Source organism: Macaca fascicularis, chromosome 9, assembly GCF_037993035.2.
Source record: "Macaca fascicularis isolate 582-1 chromosome 9, T2T-MFA8v1.1".
NCBI classification, from domain to species: Eukaryota; Metazoa; Chordata; class Mammalia; order Primates; family Cercopithecidae; genus Macaca; species Macaca fascicularis.
The window spans coordinates 86,880,003-86,897,979 of NC_088383.1; the positions used below are offsets into that span (position 1 = coordinate 86,880,003).

Below are 17,977 nucleotides of genomic sequence, written 5' to 3' on the forward strand. Positions count from 1 at the left end.
AGTTACCTAAATTTTTTGAATTTGAATTCCTAAAACATTTGCATTAAAGTATTAGAAGTTCAATTCTACCACCAACAGGGTGGCTTAAAACAACAGAAATTTATTGTGTCAGTTCTGGAGACTAGAAGACCAAGATTAAGGTGTCAGCAGGACCATGGTCCCTCTGAAGGCTCTGGGGAAGTCTTTCTTTGCCTCTTCCTTGCTTCTCTGGTGGTTGCCCACAGTCCTTGGTATTCCTTGGCTTGTGGACACATCACTCCAATATCTATTTCCTTTGTCACATGATGTCTCCCTATATGTCTGATTATGTCCCCATTTCCCGCTTGTCACAAGGACTCAGGTCATTGGATTAGGGCCCACCCTAATCCAGCATGATCTCATCTTGATTATATCGGCAAGGCCCTATTTCCACATAGGGTCACATTCACAGGTACAGAGGACTTGGGCTTGAAAATGTCTCTAGGGGATGCAATGCAACCCACAACACCTAATAAGTGGTGGGCCTGGTGTTCTGAACACTCATCAGTCAGCTGCACAGTCCCTGCCCCAGGGACCAGTAAAGATGACCCATTGGAAGTGTGGTAAGAAAATATTAGAATGTCTATTTATTTTTACATTTCTTCTTTTAAAAATTGTATTTGTATTTTATGATGTAAATGATATATTTATAATAGTATATGCATATGTTCTATAAACAAAAATACATGTATTCAGTGGATACTCAAATTTTTTTAATTGACCAGAGAATGGGAAAAAAAAGAAAGGCTCTATGCCTATTCCACTCCTTCTCTCCCATCTATTAAACTGAGCATCACTAGCATATCAGTTTCTCTTTTTCACAGTTGCCTCAGTAGAATAACATTCCACTATGTGAGGTCTGTAGGGAGGTGTCCACCCCATCCACCACAGCATTTAGCTGAAAAAGGTTTAGTTTGACAAAAGACCAGTTACTAGATCTGAGCCAGGGTGACAAGCAGCTGGAACCTGAAGAATGAAGCAGTTGGCTGGGTGCAGTGGCTCACGCCTGTAATTCCATCACATTGGGAGACACAGGCAGAAGGGTCACTTGAGTCCAGGATTGAAGACCAGGCAAGACCTCATCTCTACAGAAAATGAAAAAGAAAAAAAAATGTAGCTGGGTGCAGTGGCACATGCCTATGGTCCCAGCTACTCAAGAGGCCAAGGTGGGAGGATTGCTTAAACTCAGAAGTTCAAAGCTGCAGTGGGCTATGATCATGATACTGCACTTCAGTCTGGGTGACAGAATGAGTCCTGTCTCTGTAAAAAAAAAAAAAAAAAAAGAAGAAGAAGAGGCAATTTAACAATCTTTAGGTATTTCAATAACTTCTCTAATTGTCAGCTTTCTTTTTTAATTTTTGAGACACAGTCTTGCTCTGTTACCTAGGCTGGAGTGCCATGGCATGATCTTGGCTCACTGCAACCTCTATCTCCAGGGTTCAAGTGATCCTTCTACCTCAGCCTCCTGAGTAGCTGGGACTACAGACATGTGCCACCACACCTGGCTACTTTTCTTTTCTTTTCTTTCTTTTTTTTTTTTTTTTGTAGATCCTGGGTTTCACCATGCTGCCCAGGCTGGTCTCAAACTTCGGAGCTCAAGCCATCTGCCTGCTTTGGCCTCCCAAAGTGCTGATATTACAGGCATGAGCCACCACTCCGAGCCACGTAATTGTCAGTTTCTTTTAATACTTCGGACAGAGCCAGGGTTTGATGTAATTAGGTCTAAAGACATACTGTTAATATTATAAACAATTTGATGTCATTTATGGGGGAGGAGGGGAGGCATAGAATTTGGAATGTTTTGAAATATAAGTTTCCGGCCGGGCGCGGTGGCTCAAGCCTGTAATCCCAGCACTTTGGGAGGCCGAGACGGGCGGATCACAAGGTCAGGAGATCGAGACCATCCTGGCTAACACGGTGAAACCCCGTCTCTACTAAAAAATACAAAAAACTAGCCGGGCGAGGTGGCGGGCGCCTGTAGTCCCAGCTACTCGGTAGGCCGAGGCAGGAGAATGGCGGGAACCCGGGAGGCGGAGCTTGCAGTGAGCTGAGATCCGGCCACAGCACTCCAGCCTGGGTGACAGAGCAAGACTCCGTGTCAAAAAAAAAAAAAAAAAAAAAAGAAATATAAGTTTCCAACAGAGGAGAGCCACTGCAAACCAGAAGTAAGGTGATGATTACACCTCCATTCTTACCATGTGAATTCTACAGGTTTCTTTTTATGTATGATACAATCCCAAGATCCAGCCTCCAGCTGCCACATGCACCTATATGTTTCCAGGAATTGTTTTGGGATCTCTAAGGGAAGGCAGCTAATTTGCTCACAGGTAAAAAAAAACTTTAAAAAGTTGATAATGTGCATTTCAAAATCCATTTCTTGATATATTTTTAAAATTGAGGAGTCAATGTAAACAAGGTAAAATGTATCAATTTAAAGATATTTACATGTCCATGGAAAAGAATTGTTCGGAAGAGCAAAGGATAGTATAACATTAAATGAGTCGTGGTGTTTTTTGACCTTCAGGATTTTTTAAAATTATTATCTTTAAGTTCTAGGGTACATGTGCACAACATGCAGATTTGTTACATAGGTATACATATGCCATGTTGGTGTGCTGCACCTATTAACTCATCATTTACATTAGGTATTTCTCCTAATGCTATCCCTCCCCCAGACCCCCACCCTTTCGACAGACTCTGCTGTGTGATGTTCCCCGCTGACATTCAGGATATTTTATGGGTTGTTTAAATCTTCAAAAACTTGATATAAGGGCCTATTGATTGTGGAGGAACTGATCTCCTTCTCATGGGTTCTTCGAGCTCCTGTGTGGGCATAAGTATATCTTTGTTATAATTTACTCCACCTGTGCCTGTCAATTTCTTTCCACTTGCCTCCTCTCGTGACATTCTGGCTCATGTTTCTTCATAAAGCTCTAAGCCAGTTATTAATAACAGACCAGTGAGCCTCCTGATCCACTAAGACCATATGGTGTTTTTCATAAAAGAGAGAGATCATTCCCTTGACTTTGGACTTTGCTTGTATTGAACCCCTGAACAGTAAGTGGTTTTTTCTGTTTGTTTGTTTGTTTTTGTGTGTGTGTGTGTTTTTAAATGTAGCATTTTAAGATGTTGATTTTGGAGGAAAGTTTAGTGTGACTCTTATGTGCTTCTGATGGAGGGAGATGTAATAGATTAAAATTCACTGAGATTCACAAAGCCTATTTCCTATCCCTGCAACATCTCTCCACTTTTTATAAGACTGATTACAAAGAGAGATCAATGAATTACATTTCTACTCCTCTCATTTTCTTTTGGTTAAATAAAGGCAGGAGGAGAAGCAAAGGATTAATGATATATAAATTACCTGACCAAGCTCTGTGGCTGCAGCTTCACCTCCTGTTTCCTTGTATTTTCTCTCCAAATAGAATTCCAGTGATTGCAAAGAGAATTTTCACATATGAAAAGTATACGTGGGGGACTTGGCGGGGAGGAGTAGTTGGACAAGAAACCTGGGCACTTTTGTTTTCTTCCCCCTTGTTCTAGGTTTGGATCAGAGAGGGCACCTGTCTTGTTCCATGGATTCATTGCTTCCTTGTTTTTTAGCCAAAGGCTTTGTCTTTGCAGCCTTCTTTATACTGGTTGCTTCTGAGAGTCCTTCAAAGTAGATCACTATGTTTTCTGTCTAGAAAAGGGGGACCCTGAAGCCCAGAAAGGCCAATGCCCTGCTTGGTTCTCTTGAGCAGGGCTGAAACCTGACACTCCAATCCTTCTTCAAGACCATAGACTAATATAGCTTTCTGCTTTGGTTACGTATGTTCAATTCTTGAACATGTGCACCAGGCTTCTAAATAAAATGCGTAAGGGAGGCATGACAGTGAATTAGAAGGAGGCAGATGTGGGCTTGTTGTTGAGCCCTGGCTTGGACCATGTACAAGCTGTGTGATCCTAAGAAAGTACTCAACCACTCTGAGCCTCAGTTTACTCATTTGTAAAATGAGAATCATAGTCTCTTTTACAACGTGGTGGGGTTTACTCAATGTATATAAGTAGCCAAGTATAGTGACAGTGACTGTTAATTTAACACATTTATAAATTCCTTCTTTGAGTTTTTCCTGAATTGTCCTAATTATCTCTCATTTGTTTCCAATTTAAATCCAGAGCCTCCAAATGTGGTTTTTGATGGGAAACATGAATTTAAACTGTAGAGGCAATATTCAACTTTTACTACTTTTAATAACTTCATTTTTAGAATAGTGTAAACCATGCAAATGCTGAGGACAGGTGGATTGGAGGATGGTATATTGTTAGCAATCAAGGTATTAAGTCTACAGCTAAGATCAACGATGATGAGAAACCTCCCAAAACAACTTCAAAATATAAACTATTATTTCCATAAACATATCTGTTCTATTACAATCAGCATTCTAACATTTTTCTTTTGCTCTGTCTTTCTGTGTTTCCAAAGGACTGGTTTCCACCCATGCCACATTAGATTCTGTGTGTCTGGATACGACCGAAAGAAGGGTCGTCTCAATACCTGCTTTCCAAAGTGTTGCCCTGTAACTCAGGAGATATGACTGGATTTTTGTTTTCCTCTACAAACTTTAATTGTGCAAATATGTAATTAATTCCTAGCATGTGCAAGACACCATGTGCTAACCAAAAACGGAGTCTATAAAACTCAGAATGGGCTTGCTCATGGTTCAGTCCCCCTCCTTAGGTATCACCTTTTTTTTTTTTTTTTTTTTTTTTGAGACAGAGTCTTACTTTGTCACCCAGGCTGGAGTGCAGTGACTTGATATCACCTCACTGCAACCTCCACCTCCTAGGCTCCAAGTGATCCTTCCACCTCAGCCTCTCGAGTACCTGGGACTACAGGTGTGCACCAACATGCCAAGCTAATTTTTGTATATATATATATTTTAGTAGAGACAGGGTTTTGCCATGTTGCCCAGCATGGTCTCAAACTCCTGGGCCTCCCAAAGTACTGGAATTATAAGTGTGAGCCACCACAGCTGGCCAAGTATCACCTTCTAAGTAATGACTTTGTGACGCATAGAAGAGCAACACCTTTTAAAGTCACACCTCATCTGCCCTATGGGGGAAAAAATATGTTATTAAGCACTTACTTTGTCCAAGCTCTGTGGAAAATGCTGGAGATATCATTTCTACTCTAAAGGTGGTTATAGTCTGTCATTTAAACTTGAAATTCTATTCTCCAGCCTAGCCATTTATTTTCAGCTAAACTTGACTCCAGAGAACAATCAGCTTGTCTCAGAAATCAAATCTGCACCTAAAAACATAAAAAACATTGCCACCAGTGAATTTATACCAAGGATTGTGTGTTGCAGGCCAAGTAGGCAGTTTAAAAGTTTCTGCCAAATGCCTTTGAGTACTCAAAAAAGTCCAGAGATTTCCCCACTCCCCTCCATTCACCAACTCCAAATGGGAATGACACTTGTTTGGATATCTGAGTTCTGCAGGTCAAAAAACACAAACAAGTCCCCCTTAGTCCCATTTCTGCATCCTCACACCACTCAAAGGACAAGTGTCTGCTGGCACTGCTGTGTTGGGGCTCTCTGTGGAAACCTTACACAGCTGATACCCAGCCAGGGCTCCAGGCCTTTCATCTCGCTTTGTAAAAGTGCATCACAACTGTGATTCATGGAGAGGGCTGGAAAACCTGGCAGGGAGATGGTTGATAACATTTTGATTATTTCAATTCCAGAATACTTCCTAATGTTCAGTGCCCATAACTGAGTAAATTCATGTCATCTCAGGGGCAGTGTATGATCTGTTTAGGGCAAGAATATGGCAGTTAGAAACTGTAGCCTTCAGGAGTCCTGACAGTGGATGATTAAGAAGTCATATTTGTTCATATGTAGAAAAAATGTTCTTTTTAGGGCCAGAACATTTACTTCAAACATTTGAAGCATGGCCATCAACGGCTTGGGAAAGCCAAAACGGAACAGATGTTGACCTAAAAAGAAAGCAAGTGGGCCGGACGTGATGGCTCATGTCTGTAATCCCAGCACTTTGGGAGGCCGAGGCGGATGGAACACCTGAGGTCAGGAGTTCAAGACCAGCCTGTCCAACATGGTGAAACCCTGTCTCTACTAAAAATACAAAAATTAGCTAGTGTGTTGGTGGGCATCTGTAATCCCAGCTACTCAGAGGCTGAGGCAGGAGAATTACTTGAACCCGGGAGGTGAAGGTTGCACTGAGCCAAGATTGCACCATTGCACTCCAGTCTGGGCAACAAGAGAAAAATTCCGTCTCAAAAAAAGAGAGAGAGAGAGAGAGAGAGCAAGAGAGGTGCCATTGAAGAGAAGAGAAACACAGCGGCTCCTGACAGGTCTGTAACCTGCTTTCCCACCGGGGGCGGGTGGGTGATCATATGGACCCTCAGGAATGCTGCCACACGAGCCAACACCCCGCTGCTCATGTGTCTGTGTGTCTGCCTCAGCTTCTCTGGGCTTTCCATCTCTTAAAGGCTATTTGTTTCCTCTCATCTAACCGAGCCACTCCATCCCTCTTCATGGTTGGGCTGCAAGGAAGTGGCCGTTTTTCTGAATCTGCTGCTTCATTTAACTAGGCACTATTTATTGAGTGTCAGGCAGCATGCTGGGCTCTTGGCTTACTTTTTTGGTTTGCTTGTTTTGTTTTGTTTTTTTGAGACCCAGGCTGGAGTTCAGTGGCATGATCTCGGTTCACTGCAACCTCTGCCTCCCAGGTGCAAGCGATTCTTGTGCCTCAGCCTCCCAAGTAGCTGGGACTACAGGCACGCACCACCATGCCGGGCTAATTTTTGCATTTTTGGTAGACACAGGGTTTTGCCATGTTGACCAGGCTGTTCTCGAACTCCTGACCTCAGGTAATCTGCCCGCTTTGGCCTCCCAAAGTGCTGGGATTACAGGTGTGAGCCACCATGCCCGGCCTCTTGGCTCACTGATATATTGCAGTGGCTAAGGCCGTGGGCATTGGAACCAAACAAATCTCCATAAAAATCCTTGGTCACTTCTTACTACGTGTGTAACGTTGGAGAGCTATCTTAACCTCTCTGGGTTTCCATCTTTTCGAGTAAGAAAATTGTGGTAGGAATATTCCACCTCATAAAGTTTTATGAGATTAAAATCAAAGTGTATGTAGAAGGCTCTGAGCTTCAGTTACGAATAAAGTCCTTTAGACCCCCCACAAGACAGATATTACTCTCTCTGTTCTCCAGATGAGGTAGCATCTGAGGTTAGGTGCTTTGTCCAAGGCTGCAGAGTTAATACTGGTGAGAGCCAGGATCTCAAACTGGTTCCATCCGGTTCAGATCCTGCACTGTCTCCTCACTCCACCTTGCTGACCGACCATCTGTAACAAACATGTTTCTGTGTTCAGTCAAAGTCCACTTTGTCAAATTCTTTGCCTTGTGGCCCTGACCTGCCACATTTTCCACTTTTCACTTGTGATTTACTTTGCTCTGGACTCTGGTTATACATGGGCTGGAAGCAAAGATGTTGGAGGGTGATGAAGGCAGACTCTCCTCACGTAGCTGACTCTGGTGAAATGGAGAATCCAGTCTATCATAAATATCAGAAAATTGCTGAGGCAATTGTGGCACTAGCTTTGGAAAAAGTCACTGTGTGACCTCAGACAAGTCTCTGCACTTCTTTGGGCCTCGTTTGTCTAATGAGAAGTTTACAAAAGCTCCAATATCTTCTCTATACCAACATTTCGTTAGTACTTCCCATCTTTCCCCACTGTTGTTTTTCTTAGCTGGAAAGAGAATAATTGCCTCGAAATCATGTCTTAATCAGGAAACAAGGTGCAAGAATAATGCCTGCCATCATTTAAACATAGTCATATGCATTATTTTATTCCTGCACAAGCTTTCTATGATACAAGGCTCATGTCATTGATAACTTAATTTCTCCGATATGTGTTAAATTTCTTTCTCATATAATTCAACTTTGGGCAGAATTGAAGGGGACTTTAATGAGCTCAGAAAATGCAGCTTGAACTCAAATTTTAGCAGCTTACAGAACACAAAAAATTCATTGACCATTGCATATGCCCAAATTTCCCCAAATTGCTTGAATTTGAGTTTAGTGAGGGCAAACCTCCAGTATGCTGCAGAAATGGTGGCCGTCCCAACAGATCATCCCATTCTAAAACCCTCTAGATTTTGTGCCAAGTTTTTCTTGCCTTCCAGCAACTTGACTTGCTTCCCTAATTACAAGCAAAAAACAAACAAACAAACAAAAAGCAAAACAAAAGGAAAAGCATTAGTAAGACATAGTTCTCATATGATTTCTCAAGTTTCTAAAAGACAGTTGTCTTGAACATATACTTTGTGGGAAAGGGAGATGTTTTCCACAGGGAGACAAGTTGCAAGCACCCAACTTTGGGATTTTAGTTTTAAAATTATTTGCTGGGAAAAGTAGACTTACTACGTACGATTTTCTTATTGTAATTGTCATTTGGACAAAGTGAACTTTCATTCTTCCCAGAAAGCTTCTGCTTTAAGTATAGTCAAGTCAGTATTTTTTGAGAACTAATTAGTGTCGGAGACTGTGAGGCCCTGGAATCTAGGATGAATAAGGCCATCCCCTACCTTCTAGGAAAGCATCACTGACTATGGGGGTATTGCATGTAAACAACCATGATACAGTGTGGTCACTGGCAACATGTTGCGGACAAGTGGGAAATACATTCTGACTAAGGAAGTCAGATTGGATAACAGAGGAGGTGACATTGAATCTCAAAGGATGAATAGGAGTTTAACAGTTTTGCCTATTTAGGTGCTTAAAGAGAACTTGAGAAGAATGATTCATTCAAGAGCTACTATGTAACAGTAATATGCTAGACTGTAATTAATAGTAGACACTATCACTTACTAAATGTTTACTTTCTAGGCATGAGTGTTATCTCATTGAATCCTCAGGCTACCCCAAGAAGCAGGTACCATTATCCCCACTTTGTGGAAGTGCCAACTGAGGCACAGAGTTAATGTAACTTGCTTAAGGTGTCATGTACAGTGGCAGACCTGAGATTTAAACTCTGTCAGTCTGATTCTAGACCCATCTCTCAAACACCATGTCTTGGCAGCATTCTTATTATTTCTCAGCTTAGTTAATGTTAAGGAGATCAAGGGGAGAAACTTGTTAGCTGTAAGGTAACAAGCAGTTAAAAACAAATAACAATAAATATGAATACAGTAGATAGTAAAAGATAATAAAAATAAATAATAAAAACTGTACTTTTGGCCGGGCGCAGTGGCTCACGCCTGTAATCCCAGCACTTTGGGAGGCCGAGACGGGCGGATCACAAGGTCAGGAGATCGAGACCATCCTGGCTAACACGGTGAAACCCCGTCTCTACTAAAAAAATACAAAAAACTAGCCGGGCGAGGCGGCGGGCGCCTGTAGTCCCAGCTACTCGGGAGGCTGAGGCAGGAGAATGGCGTAAACCCGAGAGGCGGAGCTTGCAGTGAGCTGAGATCCGGCCACTGCACTCCAGCCTGGGTGAAAGAGCGAGACTCCGTCTCAAAAAAAAAACAAAAAAAAAAACAACAAAAAAAACCAATAAATATGAATACAGTAGATAGTAAAAGATAATAAAAATAAATAATAAAAACTGTACTTTTGGCCGGGCGCAGTGGCTCACGCCTGTAATCCCAGCACTTTGGGAGGCCAAGGCGGACAGATCACCTGAGATTCGGAGTTCAAGACCAGCCTGATCAACATGGAGAAACCCCATCTCTATTAAATATACAAAAATTAGCCAGGCATGGTGGTGCATGCCTGTAATCCCAGCTACTCGGGAGGCTGAGGCAGGAGAATGGCTTGGATCCAGGAGGTGGAGGTTGCAGTGAGCCAACATCGTGCCATTGCACTCCAGCCTGGGCAACAAAAATGAAACTCTGTCTAAAAAAAAAAAAAAAAAAAGCTGTACTTTCAGCTAAATTTGTTGTTAAATAGTGAGCTCACAGTTGTGATCTGGGCAATGTCCCATTTACAAAGGACAGATTGTTTTGATGTGAATAAATTAGCAACTAACTGTTGTAAAGTGAATTCCCGCAAATTTGGGGTTATCAGACCCAGAGGGGTAACTGTGAACCCTTCCATCCCATTGTTCCACAACCAGCTCACATATATAGAAAGGATCCAGGACTGAAGAAGGAGAGTGTCCATTAATAATTATGTGATGTTTCCATGCCAGTATAGTCAATTTCCATTATAATGTAGATAATTTCAATAGTAACTTTTCATTTGAAAACATGAATAAATCTGTATAGTTGAAAGAGCGTGGCGTCTGGAAGCTGAAGTACTGGATTAGTTTCTAAACTATGGCACAAAATACTCAGTGTCCTTCATCTCCCAGTTGTGCATAAGCAGTGCCCAGCACATAATAGACCCTCAATACATGGTGGTTATTATAATATTATTTACTTAAGTGGCCTATTAAGCAAAAGTGGACAGATTTCAACTGTGTCTCATTTTTCAACATGTATCTCCAGGGAACTTCTATCAATATTATCTTAACTGTTAGACATGATTGAAACAAGGAGAAGGATTAGAAAATTTTTATCAAAAAAGAAAATATTTTTGAAGTGTGACTCATGTGTTTAAGACTATAAACTTGAATCCAATGAAAAGTGTTTTTCTTTTGAGTGAAAAAGAGACTTTGCGAAGTATATTCATTCTGTTCTTTGTCCTAACCAAAAATCTACACTTAATAAAGAGAAATGTTAGAGGTTAGGAGAAATTGAGAAAAGTGTGAAGTCTCAGAACTAGTAATACTTTTATATAATAGAGGGAGTTTTGTTGTTGTTGTTGTTTTGTTGTTGTTTTTGCCAGAGGACCAAGCCATTTAGAAAATACATTCTTCTTATGGCCCTGGAGTCAGAGTTGACTTCAAAGGCAAGGGCTTACGAACTGGTGGCAGAATGAAGAACAGAGAATACAAGGAAGTCCAGCTCCTAGAAACCAGAGGTTACTGCTACTCTCATTTGTCTAACTCTGTGGGATACCACTCCTCAACTATCTAATAAGAAATGAACAGGTCAATTCGAATTAGATACTGAAATCTTGGACCTGAATCTTGATAGAATCAAAGGAAGAAGTAAAGATTTATAAATTAGATGAGAGTATCCATTCTACTTTCAGTACAACATTCTATGAAATAATAAAGTGACTCCCAATGGCCTCTAGAAATGAGGAAAAGAAAGGCAGAGGCATTCACATGGGAGGGGAAATTATTTGTTGTCAGCTGAAGTTTCAACATAAAAAAAAAATTTGACCCAAAATAACCCCAGCTGTCATATCAGAAACGGGAGGTCATGTCATTTTAACTATGATGTTAAAACACTACGTTCAAGATAAGACCAAGGTCTTGAGATAAACACATTCAGTAAGTTGTAGCATAGTTTTTAAGGTGTCCTAACTTGTTTAAAATTTGTGTATATTTTTTGGTACATGTTTCTATCAGATAAAAAAACTAGGAAATATTTTATCCTGAAAATTACTGCTGTTAAATAGCTATTCTCTCCAACAAATGCCCCTTCCATCCTAAAGAAGAAACACTTACTACCATGATTCTAGCTGAGTGAAAACTAATGAGCAAAATGTAAATCCAAGCACCATGTGACGCATAATTTTAATCCACAGTAAAATCTGGGTGTGTTAGGAAACTTGTGATGAGACAAATTTGTGTCCTTCCAATTATCTAGATCTAGAAACAGATCAACATCAAGGGCAAAAAGCAAACAGGAACCCCTGGTTCCTGTTCCTCATGGTGGAAGAGATTTGCCTTGTTTATCATAGAAGTTACATACTTTCATTAAAATGTTTCATCGATAAATGTAATTTTCCTTTCATTCATATTTGTTATAATGATTGGTTTGACAAAAATAAAGTCAGTATAAATTACTTTGAAATATATCAGAGGGAAGAAGACTAGCAGTATTGAGACTACTTTCCTTAGTGTTCTGAAGTTATATAGGCAATATCGTTTTAAATGAATGAATGTAAGAAAAGGAAACAGCAAGCAGGGGTGGGCAGTGAGAAATGGAAACAGCCAAGGGAAACGAAAATCACCCAAATTCCTTCCACCCAACTTCACAACTATGGCCACTAGTGACATTTGGATGTATTTCTCTCTGGTCTTTTATTTTGTTTAGTATATTAATTATGAAGTCTAACATACATACAGAAAAACACATGAAGGCCAGGTACAGTGGCTCATGTCTGTAATCCCACCACTTTGGGAGGCTGAGGCAGGAGGATCACTGGAGGCCAGGGGTTCAAGACCAGCCTGGAGAACATAGTGAGACCCTGTTTCTACAAAAATAAAAATAAACTACTTGGGTGTGGTGGCATGTGCCTGTGGTCCCAGCTACTCGTGAGACTGAGGTGGAAGGATTGCTTGAGTCCAGGAGTTCAAGGCTGAAATGAAATAGGATTGTACCACCACACTTCAAGCTAGGATACAGAGTGAGACTCTCTAAAGCAAGCAAGAAGGAAGGAAGGAAAGAAAGAAAGAAAAGGAAAGGAAGGGAAGGGAAGGGAAAGGAAGAAGGAAAGGAAAGAGAGAGAAAGAGAAAGAAAAGAAAGAAAGAAAAAGAAAAAAGAAAGAAAGGAAGGAAGGAAGGAAATTACATGAAGCTTCTATGTACAGTTTAATAAATAGTTAAAAAGTGATTGCTAGTATAACCACCACCCAGGACAAGAAATGAAACATTGTTAGAATCTCTTGCCTATTTCCTTCCCCTATACTCCCTAAAGTCAGGCCTACTCTGATTTTGTGGTAGCATATCTCTTTCTTTTCTTGATAAATTTACCACTTACATTACTATCAACCATATATATACCGCTAAACCATGCACTTTAACTCTATTTTTCTAGTTTATATAAATGTACTTACACTGTTGTCTTTTGTGCCTTGCTTTTTAAAATTCAGTGCTATCGTTGTTAGATTCACCTGTTTTTGTATTTTAAAATTCAATGTTATATTTGTAAGATTCATCATTGTTTTTGTCTATAGCTGTAGTTGAATTTTTATTATTGTATAATATTCCATTATATGACTGTCCACAATTTATCATTGTTCTAATGGCATTTAAGTTGTTTCCATATTGAAGCTATTACGATGTTTGGATATGTGTCTTGGTAGGCAGATAGCCATGCATTCTGGTGGGGGATACACTTAGGAGTGTAATGGGTGGTCATGAGCATGAGTTATAATCATATTTAAACATTTTAATATCATCAAGGTGCAGTGGCTCCCCAGCACTTTGGGAAACTGAGGAGGTGAGGACCACCTGAGGCTAGCACTTTGAGGCTGCAGTGAGCTACAGTCGCACTCCTGTTCTCCAGGATTGCTTGAGGTCAGGAGTTCGAGACTAGCCTGGGTAACATAGCAGGACTCTGTCTCTACAAAAAATTAAAAATTAGCCAGGCAAGGCGGTGCACACCTGTAGCCGTGGCTACTCAGGAGGCTGAGGAGGGAGGATTGAATGAGCCCAGGAGTTCAAGGTTACAGTGAGCTATGACCACACCACTACATTCCAGCCTGGGTAACAGAGCAAGCTCCTGTTTCAAGATAAGGAAATAGATTGGGTGTGGTGGCTCACCTCTGTAATCCCAGCACTTTGGGAGGTTGAGGCAGGTGGGTTGCTTGAGCTCAAGGCTTCAGTATCAGCCTGGGCAATGTGGCAAAACCCCATCTCCTTAAAAAATACAAAAAATTAGCTAGGCATGGTGGCACACACCTGTAGTCCCAGCTATGCAGGAGGCTGGGGTGGCAGCATCATTTGAGCCTGGGGGGGTCAAGCCTGTAGTGAGCCGTATTTGTGCCACTGCACTCCAGCCTAGGTGCAGAGTGAGATACTATCTCAAAAAAATTAAAAATAAAATAAAGAAGTAAATAAAAACTTAAAATAAAAAAGGTACAGTAAAAATGTGGTATAAAAGGTAAACAGTGGTACACCCGTATAGGGCATTTCCCATGAATGGAGCTTGCAGGACCGGAAGTTGCACTGGGTGAGTCACTGAGTGAACGGTGAGTGAATGTGAAGGCCTAGGATATTTCCGTACACTACTCTAGACTTTATGAACACTGTACACTTAGGCTACACTAAATTTATTTATTGTTTTTTTCTTTCATCAGTAACAAGTTAAGTTTCAGAATAAAGAAATAGGCTGGGAACGGTGGCTCACCTCTGTAATCTCAGCACTTTGGGAGGCTGAAGCAGATGGATCACCTGAGGGGAGGAGCTCAAGACCAGCCTAGCCAACATGGTGAAACACCGTCTTTACTAAAAATACAAAAATCAGCCAGATATGGTGGTGCATTCCTGTAATCTCAGCTACTCGGGAGGCTGAGGCAGGAGAATTTCATGAACCCAGGAGGCAAGAGGTTGCAGTATGCTGAGATCGCACCATTGCACCCCAGCCTGGGTGACAAGAGCAGACTGTGTCTCAAAAAAAAAAAAAAAAAAAAAAGGAAAGAAAACAAAGAAAAAGAAAAAAAATTAAATTTTATATGCTGTAATTTTTTACTTCATAAACTTTTTAATTTTCTTAATGTTTTGACTCAATAACAATCCTTAGCTTAAAGCACAAACACATTGTAAGGCTGTACACAAATATTTTCTTTCTTTATATACTAATTCTATAAGCTTTTTTCTATTAAAATTTTTAATTTTTTTTCTTATATGACACAAACACACACATTAGCCTAGGTCTGCACAGGGGCAGGATCATTAACATTACTGTCTTCCACGTCTGCATCTTGTCCCACTGGGAGGTCTTCAGGGACAATAGCATGCATGGAACTGTCATCTCCTATGATAATGATGGCCTTCTTCCGGAATACCTCAAGGACCTACCTGGGGCTATTTTACAGTTAACTTTAAAATAAGTACAAGGAGTGCACTCTAAAATCATGATAAAAAGTATAGTATAGTTAATATATAAACTATTAATACAGTCATTTATTATCATTATCAAGTATTATGTACCATACATCTTTGTATGTGCTGTGCTTTCACAGGACTGGCAGTGCCGTAGGTTTGTTTATAGCAGCATCATCACAAACACATGAATAATGCATTGTGCTATGACATAACAACTATGACTTCACTAAGACATAGGAGTTTTACAACTCTTATATAATCTTGTTTTGTTTTTTGTTTTTTGTTTTGTTTTGTTTTGAGACAGAGTCTCACTCTGTCGCCCAGGCTGGAGTGCAATGACACGATCTCAGCTCACTGCAACCTCCACCTCCTAGGTTCAAGCAATTCTCTGCCTCAGTCTCCCAAGTAGCTGGGATTACAGGTGCCCGCCACCATGCCCGGCTAATTTTTGTATTTTTAGTAGAGACAGGGTGTCACCATCTTGGCCAGGCTGGTCTTGAACTCCTGACCTTGTGATCCACCCACCTTGGCCTCCCAAAGTGCTGGGATTACAGGCATGAGCTACTGCGCCTGGCCAACTCTGTTATAATCTCACGGGGCTACTGCCAGTCCTTCATTGACTCAAGTCATTATGCAGTGTGTGACTGCACATGGTTAAAGGAGACAGCAATCAGATTTTATAGCCTTGTCTTTTGTAATAAATTCACTCCTCCATTTTCTAATTTGTTTGTAAAAATGATACAAAATATTAAAACATAATACAGTTGGCCCTCCAGGTCCATGGGTTCCATATCCATGGATTCAACCAACCACAGATCGAAAATATTTTGAAAAAACTGTGTCAATTGCATATATACAGACTTTTTTTGTTGTCATTGTTTTGTATACAATATAGCATAACAGCTATTTCCATAGCACTTATATTGTATTAGGTATTATAAGTAACTTATGGAGATGATTTACAGCTTATGGGAGGATATGTGTAGTTTATATGTAAATACTATACCACTTATATCAGGGACTTGAGCATGTATGGATTTTGGTATCCATGGTTACTGTATCTGTGGGGTATTCTAGAACCAATCGCCCATGGGTACTGAGGGATTACTGTACTTAAAAAATAGACCCACAATCTCATGAGTTACGGTCACTTACATACGAAGGTTTTTCTTGTTGTAATTGTTGTTTTGTCATGAAGATATTAAAGCCTTGGTTTCAAATAATTTTTAGGGAATTTTTTTTTTTTTTTTTTTTTGAGATGGAATCTCCCTCTGTCGCCCAGGCTGGAGCGCAGTGGCATGATCTTGGCTCACTGCAACCTCCGCCTCCCAGGTTCAAGCCATTCTCCTACCTCAGCCTCCTGAATAGCTGGGATTACAGGGGTGCTCCACTACACCCGGCTAATTTTTCTGTATTTTTAGTAGAGACAGGGTTTCACCATATTGGTCAGGCTGGTCTCGAACACCTGACCTTGTGATCTGGTGAGGCCTCAGCCTCCCAAAGTGCTGGTATTACAGGCATGAGCCACCGTGCCCGGCCAGGAATTATTTCTTTAAAAAGTGTGGTGAATGTTTGCCCTACCAGGAAAATCCTAGAATTTAGCTTAATCTTTCTGTCCAATGTTCAGTTTTAAGCTATACGATTCTGGGATAAACAGAAATTAAAGTGTCATATTTTCAAAAGTTCACTCTTAGACATCTCCTTCCGATCTAGTTTTGAAAATGATTTTAGAAGTTTTTCTGTGTAGGCTCCCTGCCCCTTCACTTCCTACACTACCTCACTGTCCAGTAAAACCTTTGCTATGCTTTGACACAGGAATCAAGGTTGCTAAGAGACCACCTGTGCTGAATGCACTTTGTTCTGGCAAGAGCAGAAAACTGAGAAGCCGTGTTACCTACCACTAGCTGGGATTAATTCAGGTAAGAAATGGGTCTCTACTCACTCACTCCTCCTTCCTCACCAATTGTCTATTCCCCTCCTCGCTTCTTATTTCAGTCTCTCTCTTACTCTTTTTGGAGAGAGTTGAAGGTACCCCTGGGAGCCACAGACTGAAGAAACACAAGCTGGAGTTTGAGGTTTCTGGAGGGAAGGAAAATCACTTTGCAAACCCATGTATTATTTTTGCTCCTTGTCGCTGAAACACAGGCAAAAAGAATTGTTGCATGCAGGGAAAATTCTAGGTGTTTCTTTTGCTAATGATTGTTGCATAATTTGGGGCAAGTAATTCCCTTCTCTAGGAATGGAGCAATTTATTACAGAAATTATGAAGATCGCTCAAAATGGGAGACGACAACATTGGCAGAGTACTCATCTCTTTCCCCTTCCCTCTTTCTTATTCTCTTAAAAGTCTACCTCCCTTTTTTATTTTGGGGTGAAAATAGTAGATGAAGTATTTTCCTACCCAAATCTTGCCACATTTTTTGATATTGACGTTCATTTTAAATTGAGTATATATGGGGAACTTTGGTGTAAGGCTTTGAAAACTGCTTATTTGCCTTTGCATCCCCTTTAAAAGGGATTAAGAATGCTTCTAAATGCCCTGCCTAACAGACATTTGGTAAACTGTTCCAACGATGTGGAATGCAGACCACAAATTCCAGGTATTTTAAAAAACCTGTTTTATTAATACAGAAATGTGGAGGAAATTAAATGTTTGATGTCTTAGTAAGTGACCAAAACATGACAGACAGAATCTTTTTTTTTTTTTTTTTTTTTGAGACAGAGTCTCGCTCTGTAGCCCGGGCTGGAGTGCAGTGGCCGGATCTCAGCTCACTGCAAGCTCCGCCTCCCAGGTTTACGCCATTCTCCTGCCTCAGCCTCCCGAGTAGCTGGGACTACAGGCGCCCGCCACCTCGCCCGGCTAGTTTTTTGTATTTTTTAGTAGAGACAGGGTTTCACGGTGTTCGCCAGGATGGTCTCGATCTCCTGACCTCGTGATCCACCCGACAGACAGAATCTTGAGGAAAGAAAAACACCTTTTTTTTTTTTGATCACTACCTGCCTTCTTCCATGTCTTCAAATTCTTACTTCCTGGTAACATCAATACTACAAGTT

At 40.8% G+C, this 17,977-nt stretch overlaps 1 protein-coding gene across 5 annotated transcripts in view; it reads left to right on the top strand.

Moving 5' to 3' along the window:
- MRLN (myoregulin) overlaps positions 1 to 17,977 on the top strand; it is a 29,006-nt gene that overhangs the window by 10,466 nt on the left and 563 nt on the right. Inside the window, exons 2-4 of one of the 5 annotated variants that reach the window (XR_012417904.1) lie at positions 2,230 to 2,345; positions 2,950 to 3,075; positions 16,739 to 16,842. The gene's annotated coding sequence lies outside the window, so the exon portion shown is untranslated. Of the gene's footprint in view, positions 1 to 2,229; positions 6,374 to 16,738; positions 16,843 to 17,977 lie in introns of those variants that run through there. The other 4 variants (XR_012417905.1, XM_065521069.1, XM_015456342.3 and 1 more) reach the window with 4 other exon arrangements.